The sequence below is a fragment of the Piliocolobus tephrosceles genome, chromosome 5, assembly GCF_002776525.5.
Source record: "Piliocolobus tephrosceles isolate RC106 chromosome 5, ASM277652v3, whole genome shotgun sequence".
Classification (NCBI taxonomy): domain Eukaryota; kingdom Metazoa; phylum Chordata; class Mammalia; order Primates; family Cercopithecidae; genus Piliocolobus; species Piliocolobus tephrosceles.
In genome coordinates, this window is record NC_045438.1 from 118,115,871 (window position 1) to 118,131,328 (window position 15,458).

Here is a 15,458-nt window from a genome sequence, read left to right on the forward strand (position 1 = left end):
AAGGAAGGAAGGAAGGAAGGAAGGAAGGAAGGAAGGAAGGAAGGAAGGAAGGAAGGAAGGAAACTTTAAAAAAAAGAAAACTAAATGTGAAAAAAATAGTCGTTTGGACAATTTACACTTTCCAATTTCAAAATTTAGTACACTGCTACAGTAATCAAATCAATGTAGTATTGGCCTAATAGTAACTATATTGATCAATGTAATAGAATTGAGAGCTCAGAAACACACTCTTAACATTTATAGCTAATTGATTTTCAACAAGGTTGATTTTCCCAATTTAATGAGGAAAGAAATGTCTTCTCAGCAATTGGTGCTGGAACAGTTAATATTCGCGGACAAAAGATTAAAATTGTACCCCTTTCATACACAATATAAAAAAATGAACTCAAAATAGATGATAGGCCTAAGTATAAGAACTGTAATTATAAAATTTATATTAGTTTCCTATGACTGCTGTAACAAACTATCACAAATTTGACAGTTTATACCAACACAAATTTTTTCTCTTACAAGTCTGTAGGCCAGAAGCCCAAATCTGGAAATCTACAGAGGTCTATTCCAGTCTTTGGCTGTGTACCAATCTATGCATGTATGAGAAACCAGGAATCAAATCACTAGAAAATAGAATGCTGTGCATATTCTTGGAGCCAATGTAGGACTGAAAAATGTTGATCTTCCACCAGATAAAATTTCCTAAATCATGCATCATTGATTAGAATCCTCAGAGGGTTATCATCTTAGTAGTAGAACTATATTAACCTTATAGTAAAAGCTCTTCTAGACCCACCTTAATAAAATGTAAAAGCTGGCTGGGCATGGTGGCTCAATGCTTGTAATTCCAGCACTTTGGGAGGCCGAGGCAGGTGGCTCACATGAGGTCAGGCATTTTAGACCACCCTGGTCAACATGGCGAAACCCTGTCTCTACTAAAAATACAAAAATTAGCCAGGTGTGGTGGCACGCACCTGTAATCCAAGCTACTCAGGAGGCTGAGGCAGGAGAATAGCTTGAACCCAGAAAGCAAAGGTTGCAGTGAGCTGAGTTGGCACCACTGCACTCCAGCCTAGGCGACAAGAGTGAAACTCTGTCTCAAAAAAATAAAAAACAAAAATAAATAAAATGTAAAAGCCAACATCAAACAGAATGAACCATTTCCAAGTAATATAGCCACATGCCAGAAAAAAAGTCCAACTTTATTTAAAGGAATACAAAAAATTACAGTACACCAAAATATGAAATGCACAATACACAATATCGAATGAAAAGTTACCAAACAAAGGAGCAGGAAAAGATGAAACATAAATTAGAGAATAATCAATTAAGAGAAATAGACTTAGAGATTACAGAGATAGCAGAATTATCAGGAAAAGATGTTACAGCGAATATATATATATATAAAATATATAATTATGTTATACATGTATACATATATTCTAAAATACATGTTTTAAAAATATGTATGTTCTAAAAAGTATTAAGTATAAAGAATAATGCAAAATATTTTTTAAAAACCCAATGGCACTTACAGAACTGAAAAATACAATCTCTGAAGGGAAAAATACACTGGAAGAAATCATCAGCTGATTAAACACTGCAGAAGTATAAATCAATGAACTTGAAAATATGGAACTAGAAATTTCAAAGACAAAAAATAAAGAGTAAAAAACAATAAATGAAACACTGGAAGAATTGGAAAACCTGAACAGAGTATGAGTGACCTATCGCATGACAACAAGTTTTCTAACATACGAGTAATTAGGGTTCCAAAAAAGAGGACAGAGAAGAGACAAAAATATATATAATTTTCCAAATTTTCCAAATCTATAAACCTATAAATCTAAGAATTTCAATAAACCCCAAGTAGAATAAACAAAAAGGAAACCACACCAAGACTTCTGTGTTCAATTTGCTGAACATCAGTGACAAATAGAAAACTTAAGAGCAATCAGACAAAAAAAACATTATTTCCAAGAAGAAATTATATCAAAGAAGAAAACACAATAAGAACTAGAAAATGTTTTAAAGACAAGGAAAATAAAAACATCTTTTAAAATTTTGTTATATACAGCCAAAGAAGAGCTTAGAGAGAAATTGAGAACTTTAAAATGATTATATTAGAAAAAGGGGTTCTCAAGTTAATATCTAAATTGATTATCAAAATCAATCTTTAGAAATTTTTTTAAAAAGAGAAAATTTAATCTAAAATACTTGAAAAAAGAAAATGATAAAAATAAGAGAAAACAAAAAAGAAAAGATAATAATAGGAAAAAATTTGATATACCAAAAATCAGTTTCTTCAAAAAAATGAATAAATTTTACAAATCTTTAGCCAGATTCAAAATATTTCTAGAAGAAAAATAAATTATCAGTATCAGAAATAAAATACCACTAAATGTCCTATAGACATTAAAATAACAATAAATGATCATTATGAATAATTTTAGGCCAAACAATGAATAATTCAGATTAAATGAAAAATACAAAGTACCAAAATGTACTCAAGAAGAAATCGATAATCGGAATAGCCCTATTTTTGAGAAAGAGTAAAAGATTGAATATAGTAAATAGAACCTCTTAATCTGATCTCATGTATTTTAATTTTAGGCCCCAAATCAAGAAACTAGCACTAATTCTGAAAATTGACAACAAGGGTTTATGTGAATTGAAAAGGAAGCAATCATGGACATTTAGATTCAGGCTAACACAACCACATCTATGTAAATGTAGATCTGTAAATCCACAACTAGCAAACCATTCAACCTTTTTCCAGGATTCCCAAATTCTCTCCAACCTTCCTATTCCCTACGCTCTCAAGCAAAGTTCAGACTAGGCTGTAAACCAAAGCCAATCCTGGCAGTACCATATTAATATGATTTCAATAAATCTGCCTATGTACCTGAGTCCTTTACTATGGAGTCTAAGAGAACTTCTAGAGAAGAGATTTAAAATGCAAATAGACCTAGTGGTAGTATATACATTAATAAAGTTTTGATAAGATTTAAATGACTAATTTGAAGTATCATTTTTCAAATAAACTTTTGGGAAGGGTGAGATGTAAATGTCTGAAGAAGCAAAAGGACAGCAAATAAAGGAGAATCCAGTATATACATGGGAAGTTGATGCCAAAACAAATTTCATTTACTTCAGTTTGACAAAGGTTAGTGTTACCATTGTGTAGGTGTCTGGCAAACTACTCTAACACCATGACCTTCCCTAGGGCCCAGGAATTAAGGGACTATTAGGTAACTCTTCAGGATAACACTTCACACACACCTACTCCTCTTTTACAATTCAATAATGCAGAATCCCAGTACCAATACTGGCCATGTTATTTATTTAAATGAAGTCATTTCATTCTTATGTCAAAATCTAGGTTTCTAAAAATTCTTTTTTAATTTTAATGAAAATTGATACACCCAATCCACAATTACCTTGTTGGTATATTACTATCTGTACCCTTATCATGTAGGTGAGATAATTACTCTATGATTTTTCCCCACCCCAGCCCCTCATTCACATTAATAAATGTGTATGTCACTTCTCTTTAAAAATGAAATAAAATAACCCTTTTTCTTCTTTTTTCAAAATTAGGCACATGATAATGTTTTGAAACAAAATATTAATTAAATTAAATTTAAAAGGTTTTATGTATTCTTTTTCTTAGAAACAACAAGACATATATTTTCACTAAAAAATGTGTTTGCCTCTGAAAACACAGGTATTTAATTAATAATAATAGTTCCCTGGATTAATTTTGACAGTTTATGTAGAGTCGAAGACATATCTGACATTTTTAAAATTTACAACAATGTACACAGAATGCTAACAAAATAGTTTAAACTACTTAATTACAGGTGCTGTAAATCTCCCTTAAGTAATTCACTACCTGTATCACTTATAAAGAGAGTTTGCTTATTCTCCATTTATGGGAGACTAATAGAAGGCCATTATCCTTTTGGAGTGAAGAGATTTATGGATGTATCTTCCATTAGCATTAATAAGGGTCCATGTAAATCACTAGGCACCAATAGAGGAAGAGAACTCCTCCGTCTATTGGGTAATTGGCTATTTTAGGTAAAAGATAATTTTGGGACAAGGGGAAAAAGTAACATTATTAATAAAATTATCTGAGGTTAAGACTACATTAAAACAACGTGGTAAGAAAAAATGGGTGACCTGACACTTTATTTGGCTTTTATTTTCCCTACTTCCTAAGTTAATCATAAGCATAACAATAACAAAGCAAACATAAAGGTGAATAAGAGTGACTGCTTTTGAAAAGAAAGAAGAGTGCATTACATGATATCTAAGCACATTGACATAGATCATTAAATTAACAGAATTGAGTCACAATAAAAGCATGTTGTTTCCTTCATGACAAATGTTTGCTACACTTGTACCTTAGACTAACATAGGATCTGCTTAACATTTTAATTGCATTATTTCAAGTAGCACAATGTCTTCCAAATGTTCTATTAATCTGCATTTTTTTTAAATTCTATATTGCTGTTCATGCATATGGGCTTCTCAGAGTCCCTGGCACAATTTTATGTGCCTCTAAATATCATGTGCAGATGCTTACATTTTAGTTTTTCATTCTGCGCATAGAAGAACTTTCATGTGCTTAATGTAAAGCCAGGCCTAGCATGTCAGGTTGTCTTGTGTGACAAATAGTTGCATATAAATAAACTCACTGGATACACTTTAAAACAAAACAGAACTGTTTAACTTCTCAGAAACAGGGTATCAGAAATCCAGGAGTCTTTCTATATTTGGCAGATGACTTTGTAAGACTCGGGTTCACTACTGGTAAAGTAAGTTATATCTTCATGGTTTTGACAGACAAATACCACATAATCTCTGCTCAAATTTAAAATGCATGCCTGTGTAATATACATTTGCAAATCTGTCCTAGAAATGTTCTGCCACAGATCAGATGCCTTGTTATTGAGAAATCAAACAGTTCTTTAAATAGAGGTTGAAAATGCGGCAAAAGCTAATTTTTGCAGTACAAAACTAATTGTGTGTTTTATTTTCATTTAACAGATTAAATATAGTTCTACCCTTGCTTTGATTTCTCTTCTGTTTCTTACAAATGTGACAGTGTCAGAGTATATGCAGGGATTCCACTTAATTAAAAAAAGCAGAATCATGAAGAAAAAAAGGAACAACAATAAAAACAAAACAATTTATAGGGTTCTAGTTACTAGCATTTAACAAAAGGCATTTGAGGGAATTTTAGGGAGTCTTTTATGGTTCTCACAGTGAATGCTACACATTTATTTATTTTTATCCTGTATTAATTGTAAAATCAAATATATAGAAGGGAACCTATAAAGAAAGAAATAGAAAAGAAGAGAAATGGATGACTGCCTCTTGTGACATATTTTCTCCCTCAGCCTTGCATATTTGCATTAAAGTGATTGTGAATAATGTACATTTGACCAGTGCTGTCTGCAGAACTAATGCCTATAAAAGGGATGGGAAGTAGCATATGTTGTGCCTAGGGCAGAGAAAGTCCAATCACCCCCACTGTGAGAGTCTCCAACTAAAACGCAGGACAGCCTGGGATTCAGCCTAAATGAACCCAGCAGGGAGAAACAGGACACAGTCCCTCGGTCCACATTTAAGCTTCTGAACTAAGATTTTTAGAGTTTGCTTCGAAAAGAACCCATAATCTCTATCATGTCCTTTGCAAAGCGTTGAAATTTTTTTCTTCTTTGTCTTACCTACCTATTCACAAATTTTCAAGGAAAACCATTACGGCAAGAAATTAAACACGAGAAATCAGTTGTTTCAGAATCAAGATGTATACTCTTTATTGCCATTTTAGCAACTTTCTCCTCTGCTTGAGCTATTCCCCGGCATTATCTGACAAGGCACAGTTTTGTCAGTAATTGCAAAATGTTTTAGGCTTGTGGTTTCACTTTTATGTTTTTGAACTCTCCTGGAAATGCTCTGCTATTAAATACTTTGCAGAGGTTCTCAGTCCTGTTACATAATCTTCCTGTGACCTCTAGCACCAGGTTCAGATTCAAACTAGCTTTCCTTCTACCTATATTAACTTGATAGTTGAAAAATAGCAATTATAAAAATTTATGAGAATAACAAAATCAGCTGAAGTAGGGAAATAAAAGTTGCCAAATGGCTGTGTTTGAATCAGTAGGATTGCCTTTTGCCTCATTAGCTGCAGTATTAAAGGGGAAAAAAACAGAGTAGGGCTAGAAAATATGTATTCATTTTGATATTTATGTAATCCAAAGGGGGAGGGCAGTAAAAATAAAATAAAATTGAAAACTTGTAAGTTTTATCACAGCATGATATGAAAGAGCCTGTGCAATGCTGAAAATAATACAGAATTGATAGGATATAGCTTATCTTTTCTTCTACTATCTTAGTGTTTAATTCCTATTCAAATTACTGTGAAGATGCTGTAATGTTTCAGAATGAAAGAAAGCTCCAAACCATTGGTTTCAGTTTATTGGCCTATTCCTTGGATGGGGTAGGAGGGTGGTAAGGATTGCCCTGTTTGGATACTTCAAAGGACTTCATTCTTTGAATGATTAGCTATTATGGAGGGTTACACACTGTCATGAAAATTAAGTTTTGGGTGTTTAATTTTATTTCCTTGGGATCATAGCCTGAGCTGTGTAGATCAAAGACCTTACCCTACCCTACTCTTCACTACCCTCTCCCCACTTCACCTTCTTGATGTACTAGAGCCCCGTGATTACATGTTTTGGCAAGCTGGGCATCCTTCATTTTTTTTCCCATAATTTCAGTCTTTTCTGTCATCACCCAACAAGGAGGCCCTCATAGTGTGTAATCATTGTAGTTTCTGAGATTAACCAAACTCACCTTGATGAAATTTTACTTGAGGCCATGATTCAGTGTCTCAGACTTAGGAGATGTCAATTCCCTGTTAGGATTATAGAGCAGCTTCTATCTGCTCCGTAGTATTATAAGCACCTGTAAATCTTGGCAAAAGGAGTTAATGGAGTGGGAGCCTCCAAAACATTCTACCAGAAAAAGTAACATAAAAAATGCTTAACATTAGTTTATCAGATGCTCAAAAATACTGGTTGTTTGACTAATTAATTAAAACAGATAATTCTTCATCTTATATATCATCATGTCAGTATTTTCTATCTTAATCTTACCTTTCGGGCTATTTTTAAACTACAGACTGGGGAGAAGGAAGTGTCATTCATTCATTTATTATTTCAGCAAATATTTAGCAGGCACCAGATGAAATTAGGGGCCACTAAACTTAAAGCCCCATGCTGGAGATAGACAAGTAACTAGCAATTTACAATGCACTGTGATTATGCTATGATAAACTGAGATTCTATAGGAGAGTAAAGTAGAGCATGCAAATATATATATATATATATATATATAATTAAATTATTTTCTTAGAAGAGCTTTTAAACTTGTTATCAAACATGCAAATTGCTTTATTGTCCAGTTCACATGAAGGTTGCCCTTATTATTGTTTTCCCAATAATAATATATTATGGTTTATTCCTTTCTTACTCACTGAGGGTTAATATTGCAAATAAATTGGGAGTTGGTGAGAGCTAGATCACTCTGGAGGAAACTTCATATCAGACATTCTTCTTCTTATGCTTAATTTTACAGACTTTGGTCATCTCACATACTGCTTCTGGGGCTGAAAGAAGTTTGTGTTGTGATGTATTACATTTGTCATCATGTGCCCCCAAAGCCCCTCCTCTTCTTATGTTGCTTTATTGCAGTATAAGGTCTAAAACCCATGAATCTTGCTGTCTTCCAATAGCCCCCTTCCATAACATGGTGACCTGTGCAGAATTAGAGCTAATAATTCAAACCAAAAAGGATAAAAAGCATAAAGCAACTGGCTTGCTTCTAGATTCCACCATGACATTTTTAAAGCCCAAATCAAATATTTTAAGCAGTGCCCTTTCTGAGTCAGAATTTTAAGCAGCACCCTTTCTGAGGCTGTATGTGACTCTGTCAGGAGCCCTGGGTTCTAGTTTTGCTTCTGTTAAATATAGAAGGCAAATCATGAGTTTCCTCATCTTTAATTGGAAGAGGCAGAGACTACAAGATCCCTAACATCAATGTCAACTCCAATGTTCTAAAAATGAATTTTAAAATAAATTAGATAAATTTTCTGTTACTTTAATGTTCAAACTTTTAACCTACCCAGTCTTTAAAGAACATTTTTAGGTAAGACTTCCTACATCATTCTAACATATGCAAGTGGCCAAGAAATGGCATACTCTCCACGATTCTGAAATAAAAATTCTGAAGCCCAGAGAGATTTAGTGATTTTTCCAATAATATGCAGTGGCTTAGCAGAGGAATATGGAACCCAATCCCTATCTTTTCAAAATTTACATAAAAAACACAAAATATTCTATAGGAAAAAGACAAATTTTTTTTTTTTTTTCCTAGACGGAGTCTCACTCTATCACGCAGGCTGCAGTGCAGTGGCGTGATCTCGGCTCACTGCAAGCTCCGCCTCCCAGGTTCACATCATTCTCCTGCCTCAGCCTCCCTAGTAGCTGGGACTACAGGCATCCACCACCACACCCGGCTAACTTTTTGTATTTTTAGTAGAGACGGGGTTTCACAATGTTAGCCAGGATGGTCTCAATCTCCTGACCTTGTGAGACAATTTTTAATAATTGTATCTGATTCAGTTAATAATCTGACCCCCAGTATGAATTGGTAAAACATTAAATATATTTGGCTGTCTGACAGATAAAGTAGTTTAAATTGCCAAAATTCATACTTAAAGGAATCAGGTGTTCATTGGAGCACCAAATGGACCACAGAGAAAGCACAGATTGATGTCTCTATATTTGATCATGACAGTCACCACTGGCAGGCAGGAAATCTAGGCCAGAAGTATCTCAATATTAGCTTCCTTCTCTTCCCCTCTGAATGCTAAATATCCTGACATCACCATTTGATCTGTATATCTGGAAGTCTCCCTGGACTGGTTAGCAAACTAAGAGCATATCTCCTAAAAGTAAATATGTGTACTCTTAACTTGGAGTGTCTCTAGCCCTCAATGTACTGAAAAAAAAACTCAGGCTATTTTAAATGATATGACACGATCACCACAGAACACAGGAGACCGGATTCCAAAGAGGTAACATAGGTAATTCAGCCCAGACAATGTCCATGTCCTTTGCCCCTGTCTTGTCTATCTTCTGCACATTTTCTAAAATGTATACAATCTAAATCTTCACCAGGAACAGATTCTGAATAAATGCTATTGCTAGACTGTGTGTGGGAGAAGAGGGTTGGAAATAATATATTTCTTGATATCTTGCCCAGGTATTAACTCAGTCCTTTCAGTCACTTCTTTCCTGAGTTGAAATTCAGTCATCTAGAAAATGTAACTGCCTAACACATAGAAATTCAAGTTTTTTAAAACATATATTTCAGTGGAGATATCATGTCAATTATCTCAATGTAACCATTTTGTATATAGTTCAAACTTCAGAGACTATTTTATCTTTTGTGATTCAATGTTGTCCAGTACTTTTGCTCTTGCCAAATCTCTACCTCCTAATCCTTACTCAGTAAAATTAAAGCTTGGTACTCATCACTGTGATGCTTGTCTACAAGTAGACAGGTGATAAACAAACTCAAAACAATAAATTCTCTGTCCCAATTTTTCTCAGGCAAATGAAACAGTAAGACATACTGATAATCAAATATTTTAATTATTTTATGTTGAAAGCATACAGGGTCTTCATTTGAAGTCTGGTTCTATCTTACTTTCACTCTAAGAACAGAAAATAAATGAAATTTTGAGATTAGTTTGTATGAAGGAGATTTTTCAATATAATTTTAGGGACAGATCATTTTACGTAATTATTTAACAAATATTATATAGAGCTTACTCTGTGCCAGATGGTATTCTAACTGCTTTACAGAATTTAACTTATTTAATACTCATAACAGTCCCATGTATTTCTACGATTATCCCCATCTTACAGGAAAGGAGAGTAAGAAACAGAGGTTAAGTAACTCTCTGAAGGTCACCAGCCAATAAGTGGAGGAGTTGCGATGCAAATCCCAGCAACATGACTCTAGCATCTATATTCTCACATCTCAACAAGATGATTTAAATGTCAATAAGATAATATGAAAAGTGGAAAACATTTCATTTCCAATGAAAAGTAGAAGCATCACTTAATTTCCTGAACCTGATCTCAGTCCCGGAATCATGCTTTCTCATGACTCTTTCAAATATTAACAGAGCATTCTGAGAAAAGTGCTATTGTTTCTCAAAAATAATTTTCATAGTCTTCTCTAAATCTATGATAAGTACTTGTACAACTTTTACCAGACTGATTTTTGGAACTGAGAATAATGAAGGACGTTCTAGAAAGAGAAAATGGAGGAGATATTCCTATTGTTTTCATCTTAATTCACACAGATGCAATAAAGAAAAATAAAGAACTGCCTGGATTTGATTCCCAGAGAACCAGTCCGTTGGAGATACAAATCCTTTAACTCAAAACGAAATCTTAAGTCCACCATTCTGGGACTCTGTGCTATTTGGTCATGCAGTTTTAACTTTCTTTTGTAAAATATGGTGAAAATACCTGCCTCACAGGGTTGTTGTAGGAACTAATTGAAATAATATAAAGTTCTTAGCAAAGTTCCTGGCATAGACAAGCCCTCCATAGATACCCAAATCCTTTCCTCTTGCTGTAGAAATAAGAGCTTTCCAGTTTTTAAATATAGAGGGAGAATTATTAAACTTTCAAACATGCAGCTGGAGAAAACATTTTGACTCAATCATTTAACAAATATTTTTCAAGTACTTATTATGTTCCAGGCACTATTATTTCAAACACAACAGACTAGAATTCCAGAAGGCTGAAAAGTCTCACGGATACTTGTTTCAATGTTTCTAATTTCATTAGAAGCAAATGTGCAAATGAGTAATTTCCACCACTTTTGATTGTTGTTCCTTTGAAAAACCACACTATTTAGTTCCACAATAACAGAATATTCTGTGATTACTTTGTCTGTTACTTGACTTGGTAGGAAAATCATTTCTGAATAACCACACAGTTGAAAAGGCATACGACGCTTGGTCCTAGGGAGCAACCACAAAGCATTCAGAAACAACAAGCTACATGAAGACCATTCCATTTCTGGTCATTTCGAGGAAGCCTGTTCCTAGTCATCTACAACATCCAAGCCCCTTTGCAATGATCAATGTCTAATTGGATCATTGGTATTAAGACAGTGCCTTTCAGGTTTGGTCTATTTTGCTAGAAATCCAAGAACATGTATCTTCTTTTAAAAAATTATTCAGGTTTAAGCCGGACGCGGTGGCTCACGCCTGTAATCCCAGCACTTTGGGAGGCCGAGACGGGTGGATCACGAGGTCAGGATATCGAGACCATCCTGGCTAACACGGTGAAACCCTGTCTCCACTAAAAATACAAAAAAAACATTAGCCGGGCGAGCTGGCGGGCGCCTGTAGTCCCAGCTACTCGGGAGGCTGAGGCAGGAGAATCGCCTGAACCCGGGAGGCAGAGCTTGCAGTGAGCCGAGATCGCGCCACTGCACTCCAGCCTGGATAATAGAGCGCGACTCTGTCTTAAAAAAAAAAAAAAAAGAAAAAGAAAAAGAAAAAAAATTATCACGTTTGTTACTTGAGTGTCTGGTACAAATATTAACGAATTTTCAGCTCCAAAAGAAGAATAGAACAAATGACCTCAAACTTAAACGGTTTCTTCTAGCTTTCTGACTCACCCATCAGGTGGGAGGCAGCTACTGCCTGTATCAGCTACCTGTATGGCACAAAGACACACTTTAATTCTTCTCAGGTTGGCTCTTCACTAACATACTTGTTTGGTTCATAGCCACTGCGTCTGTTCACAGCGCCTAACATTAACAACTCAGCCGTTCTCCTCCCTATCTTTCCACTTCCCTCTTAATTCTCACTGCTGCAGGTCAAGACATATGGCCCCCTTGATTGATTTCCAGTAGTCATTCACATCATCACTCCACAAGTAGCTATTGGGCACCCAGAATGTGCTCCGTGCTAAGTACCATGGGAGTGTACTGCAACTATGCCTCAAACAAAAGCATTTATTCTGGTTGGAATATAGAACTTAGATTAAGTTTCCCCTAACTATTCAAGAGGGTACATAATTAACAACCATTGCACACGTGTGCTGTCTGATTCATGGTTCTACACAGCCCTCCTCCAAAGTCCCTAGCAGAGATCTCAAAGAGCACTCCCCTGTGACACTGAGCACTCCTCACTATATCTTCCAAACAGCTCCTCTGCACAGGAGATGCTGCTTTGCAATACTTTATATTCTATCCAAATTCCTTTAATAATATAATCTCTCTCAGAGTTGCCCCAGGGTTTTCAATGTCTTCATCTGAACTCCAAGATGAACCCCTAGAATTTATTCCTGCTGCTAAATCTGTCAGTATTTCCACAGATTCCTTGGAGGGTTATACTTTGGCTGTACAATTTCACTTTAGGATAAGACGATCTTAACAGGAAGACACCACACACACACACACACACACACACACACGAATATATGATCTTTGGTTGTCTATTTGATGAAGAGAAAATTTAAATCACAAAATCCAAGATTTTTTAGGCAGAAAGGGTCCCATGAAATTATCTAGAATTTTAAAAAATTATCAGTCCTACAGAAGAGGTTCTAAGACTCAAAGAGAATGAGTCTTGTGCCAGTTTATAAATTTCTAGAATGTTTAAGTATATTTACCTTCTTTTATTTACTCTATGAACACACTTCATTCTCTAAAGAATTTTTCACTATTTATAGTTAACGTAGACTTATAAAATTAAAACAATTCAGGCATAGTTTTCATCAACCTACTTTTTGTTCTCTGTTTCATAACCATTTTACTGCTGCTTCTCTCCAAAAATGAAAATATTTGTTCCTGACACCACTTCTGAATTCAAGTAAATTCAATTAAGCCAATATTTAATGAATAATTATGCTCAGCCCTAGAAATTCTCATTCTATAGATTTAAACTCCATAGGTCTAAAAGATTTCTGCAAATAAAAGAGTTGGCCAATTTGCAAGTGAATGTTGAGATTCAAGTAGTCATTGTGACTGGCACAATGTATACCTTTACTTACTGTCTGGCGTGGGATCCTATAAACATTAATACATTAAGAATGCTTCTGATAGGCCGGGCGCGGTGGCTCAAGCCTGTAATCCCAGCACTTTGGGAGGCCGAGACGGGCGGATCACGAGGTCAGGAGATCGAGACCATCCTGGCTAACACGGTGAAACCCCGTCTCTACTAAAAATACAAAAAATTAGCCGGGCGAGGTGGCGGGCGCCTGTGGTCCCAGCTACTCAGGAGGCTGAGGCGGGAGAATGGCGTGAACCCGGGAGGCGGAGGTTGCAGTGAGCTGAGATCCGGCCACTGCACTCCAGTCTGGGCGACAGAGCAAGACTCCGTCTCAAAAAAAAAAAAAAAAGAATGCTTCTGAAGAAAAATCAAAAGTAGAACTATCATACAATTCAGTCATCCCACTTCTAGATGTATATATCAAAAGGAAATGAAATAAGTATCTTGAAAAGATATCTGCACTCTCTCATACTCATCACAGAATTACAACGTATTTATGATCATTAATGGAAGAGTTGTGGTGATTTTTTAATTATAATAACTAAATAAATTATATAAAACTCCATTTTTCCTGGTCTTTTCTCTAGTTTTCCTGATGTTGTCTCCAAATTTTACCTATGAGTAAAATAGGAAATACAAGGCAGATAATAGGATATTCTGATTTAAAATACTTTTGCAAATATGACAGCTCTCCAAAAACTGCTAAAGCCAACTTTTCTGCAATATGCAAACTCTACAGCTGAAACCACACCTATATTACAAGAAACTGGCTTATTTTTAAGCTCACACCTGTAATCTCAGCACTTTGGGAGGCCAAGATGGGTGGATCACTTGAGATTAGGAGTTCCAGACCAGCCTGGCCAATATGGTAAAACCCCATCTCCAGTAAAAATACAAAAATTAGCGGGGCGTGGTGACACATGCTTGTAATCCCAACTACTCAGGAGGCTGAGGCAGGAGAATTGCTTGAACCTGGGAGGCAGAGGCTGCAGTGAGCCAAGATCGCACCACTGCACTCCAGCCTGGGCGATGGAGGAAGCTCTCGTCTCAAAAAAAAACTATATCTATATCTATCTATATATATATATTTGTGTGTGTGTGAATAGAACTTTTTTTATTTAGTATATAAAGGCAATTTGGACCAAAGTACAAGTATGGAGCATGTCATTATTTGTATTACTAGGTTGTTACCATGTATTTTAAACTTCTAAAAAGTATATAACCAACATATAAAATGTTATACAGAGAACAAGGGTTTGAATGAATCAATAGCATTATACTGCAGAAATGGAAATTAAAATGCTAAAATGCAGCAAAATCTCCATAAAACACAGTCCAAGTCAGGCATGAGAATGGCTCCTGAAAAATGCCCACACTACAGGCTACCAGTAAGGAAGTAGTGAGGAAAAAGAATTTTGCCCCCCTTCTCCAGATAGGCCAGTTTCACAATAATGGAGACCTAAAATGCAAAGCTCCTAAAAGTTTAAAGAAACAAAAGAATCTAATGATCAAAAGAATTAAATCATATTAAAAAAAAAAAAAGTGGGTTGTGTCCACACAAGTCAGAATACAGAATATTCCCCTCTGAATGGCTTTGTCTGCAGAACGTTCCCTCTGAAAGCTATAACTTAGGAAAATGCTCTTTTCCTATGGATTCTCTAAGTGAAGGGATGAGTGGAATCAGAGTCTTCATTTGCCTCTCTCTCTTTCATTAGTATTAATAAAGAGGAGGCAGGATGGTCCTGGGGTATGGCATGGTGTGAGCTCAGTAAAGCGAGAAGGAGACAAAGGAGAACCTGGTTCTAGCTATACTGCCTACTCGGCCACAGGAAAGTGACATAAAACACTTTAAGCCTCCTTTTAAAAAAAAAAAAAAAATTTAAGGTATGTATAATGCCGCATTTTTTTCATGTCTCTTATTTAACTGCCTGCACTTTTCTTCTAGCCATAGTGAAATACTTGTAGTTCTCAGAAATCAGCATGTTCTAATTTTTATTGTTTCATCGACTATTCCCATTGCCAGAAATTCTCTCTGTACCCTTACTCTCCCCCCTCACCCACTTAGCTAATGCCTGTTTATGATTCGGGTTTTATATTAGACATTACTTCATCCAGAAAGACATCCCTGATGCCTCAGTATTGATCTACATACACTTCCTATGTATCCCGATAGACAGCAAGTACTTATCATTATTTCAGTGTTCCCGGCACTGAAGCCCCACCCTTGCCCCACCCTTATCCTCCTCTAAAAACCCCCTGCGAGCTTAGCACAGACTAAGCACTCAAAAAATACCTGTACAGGAAG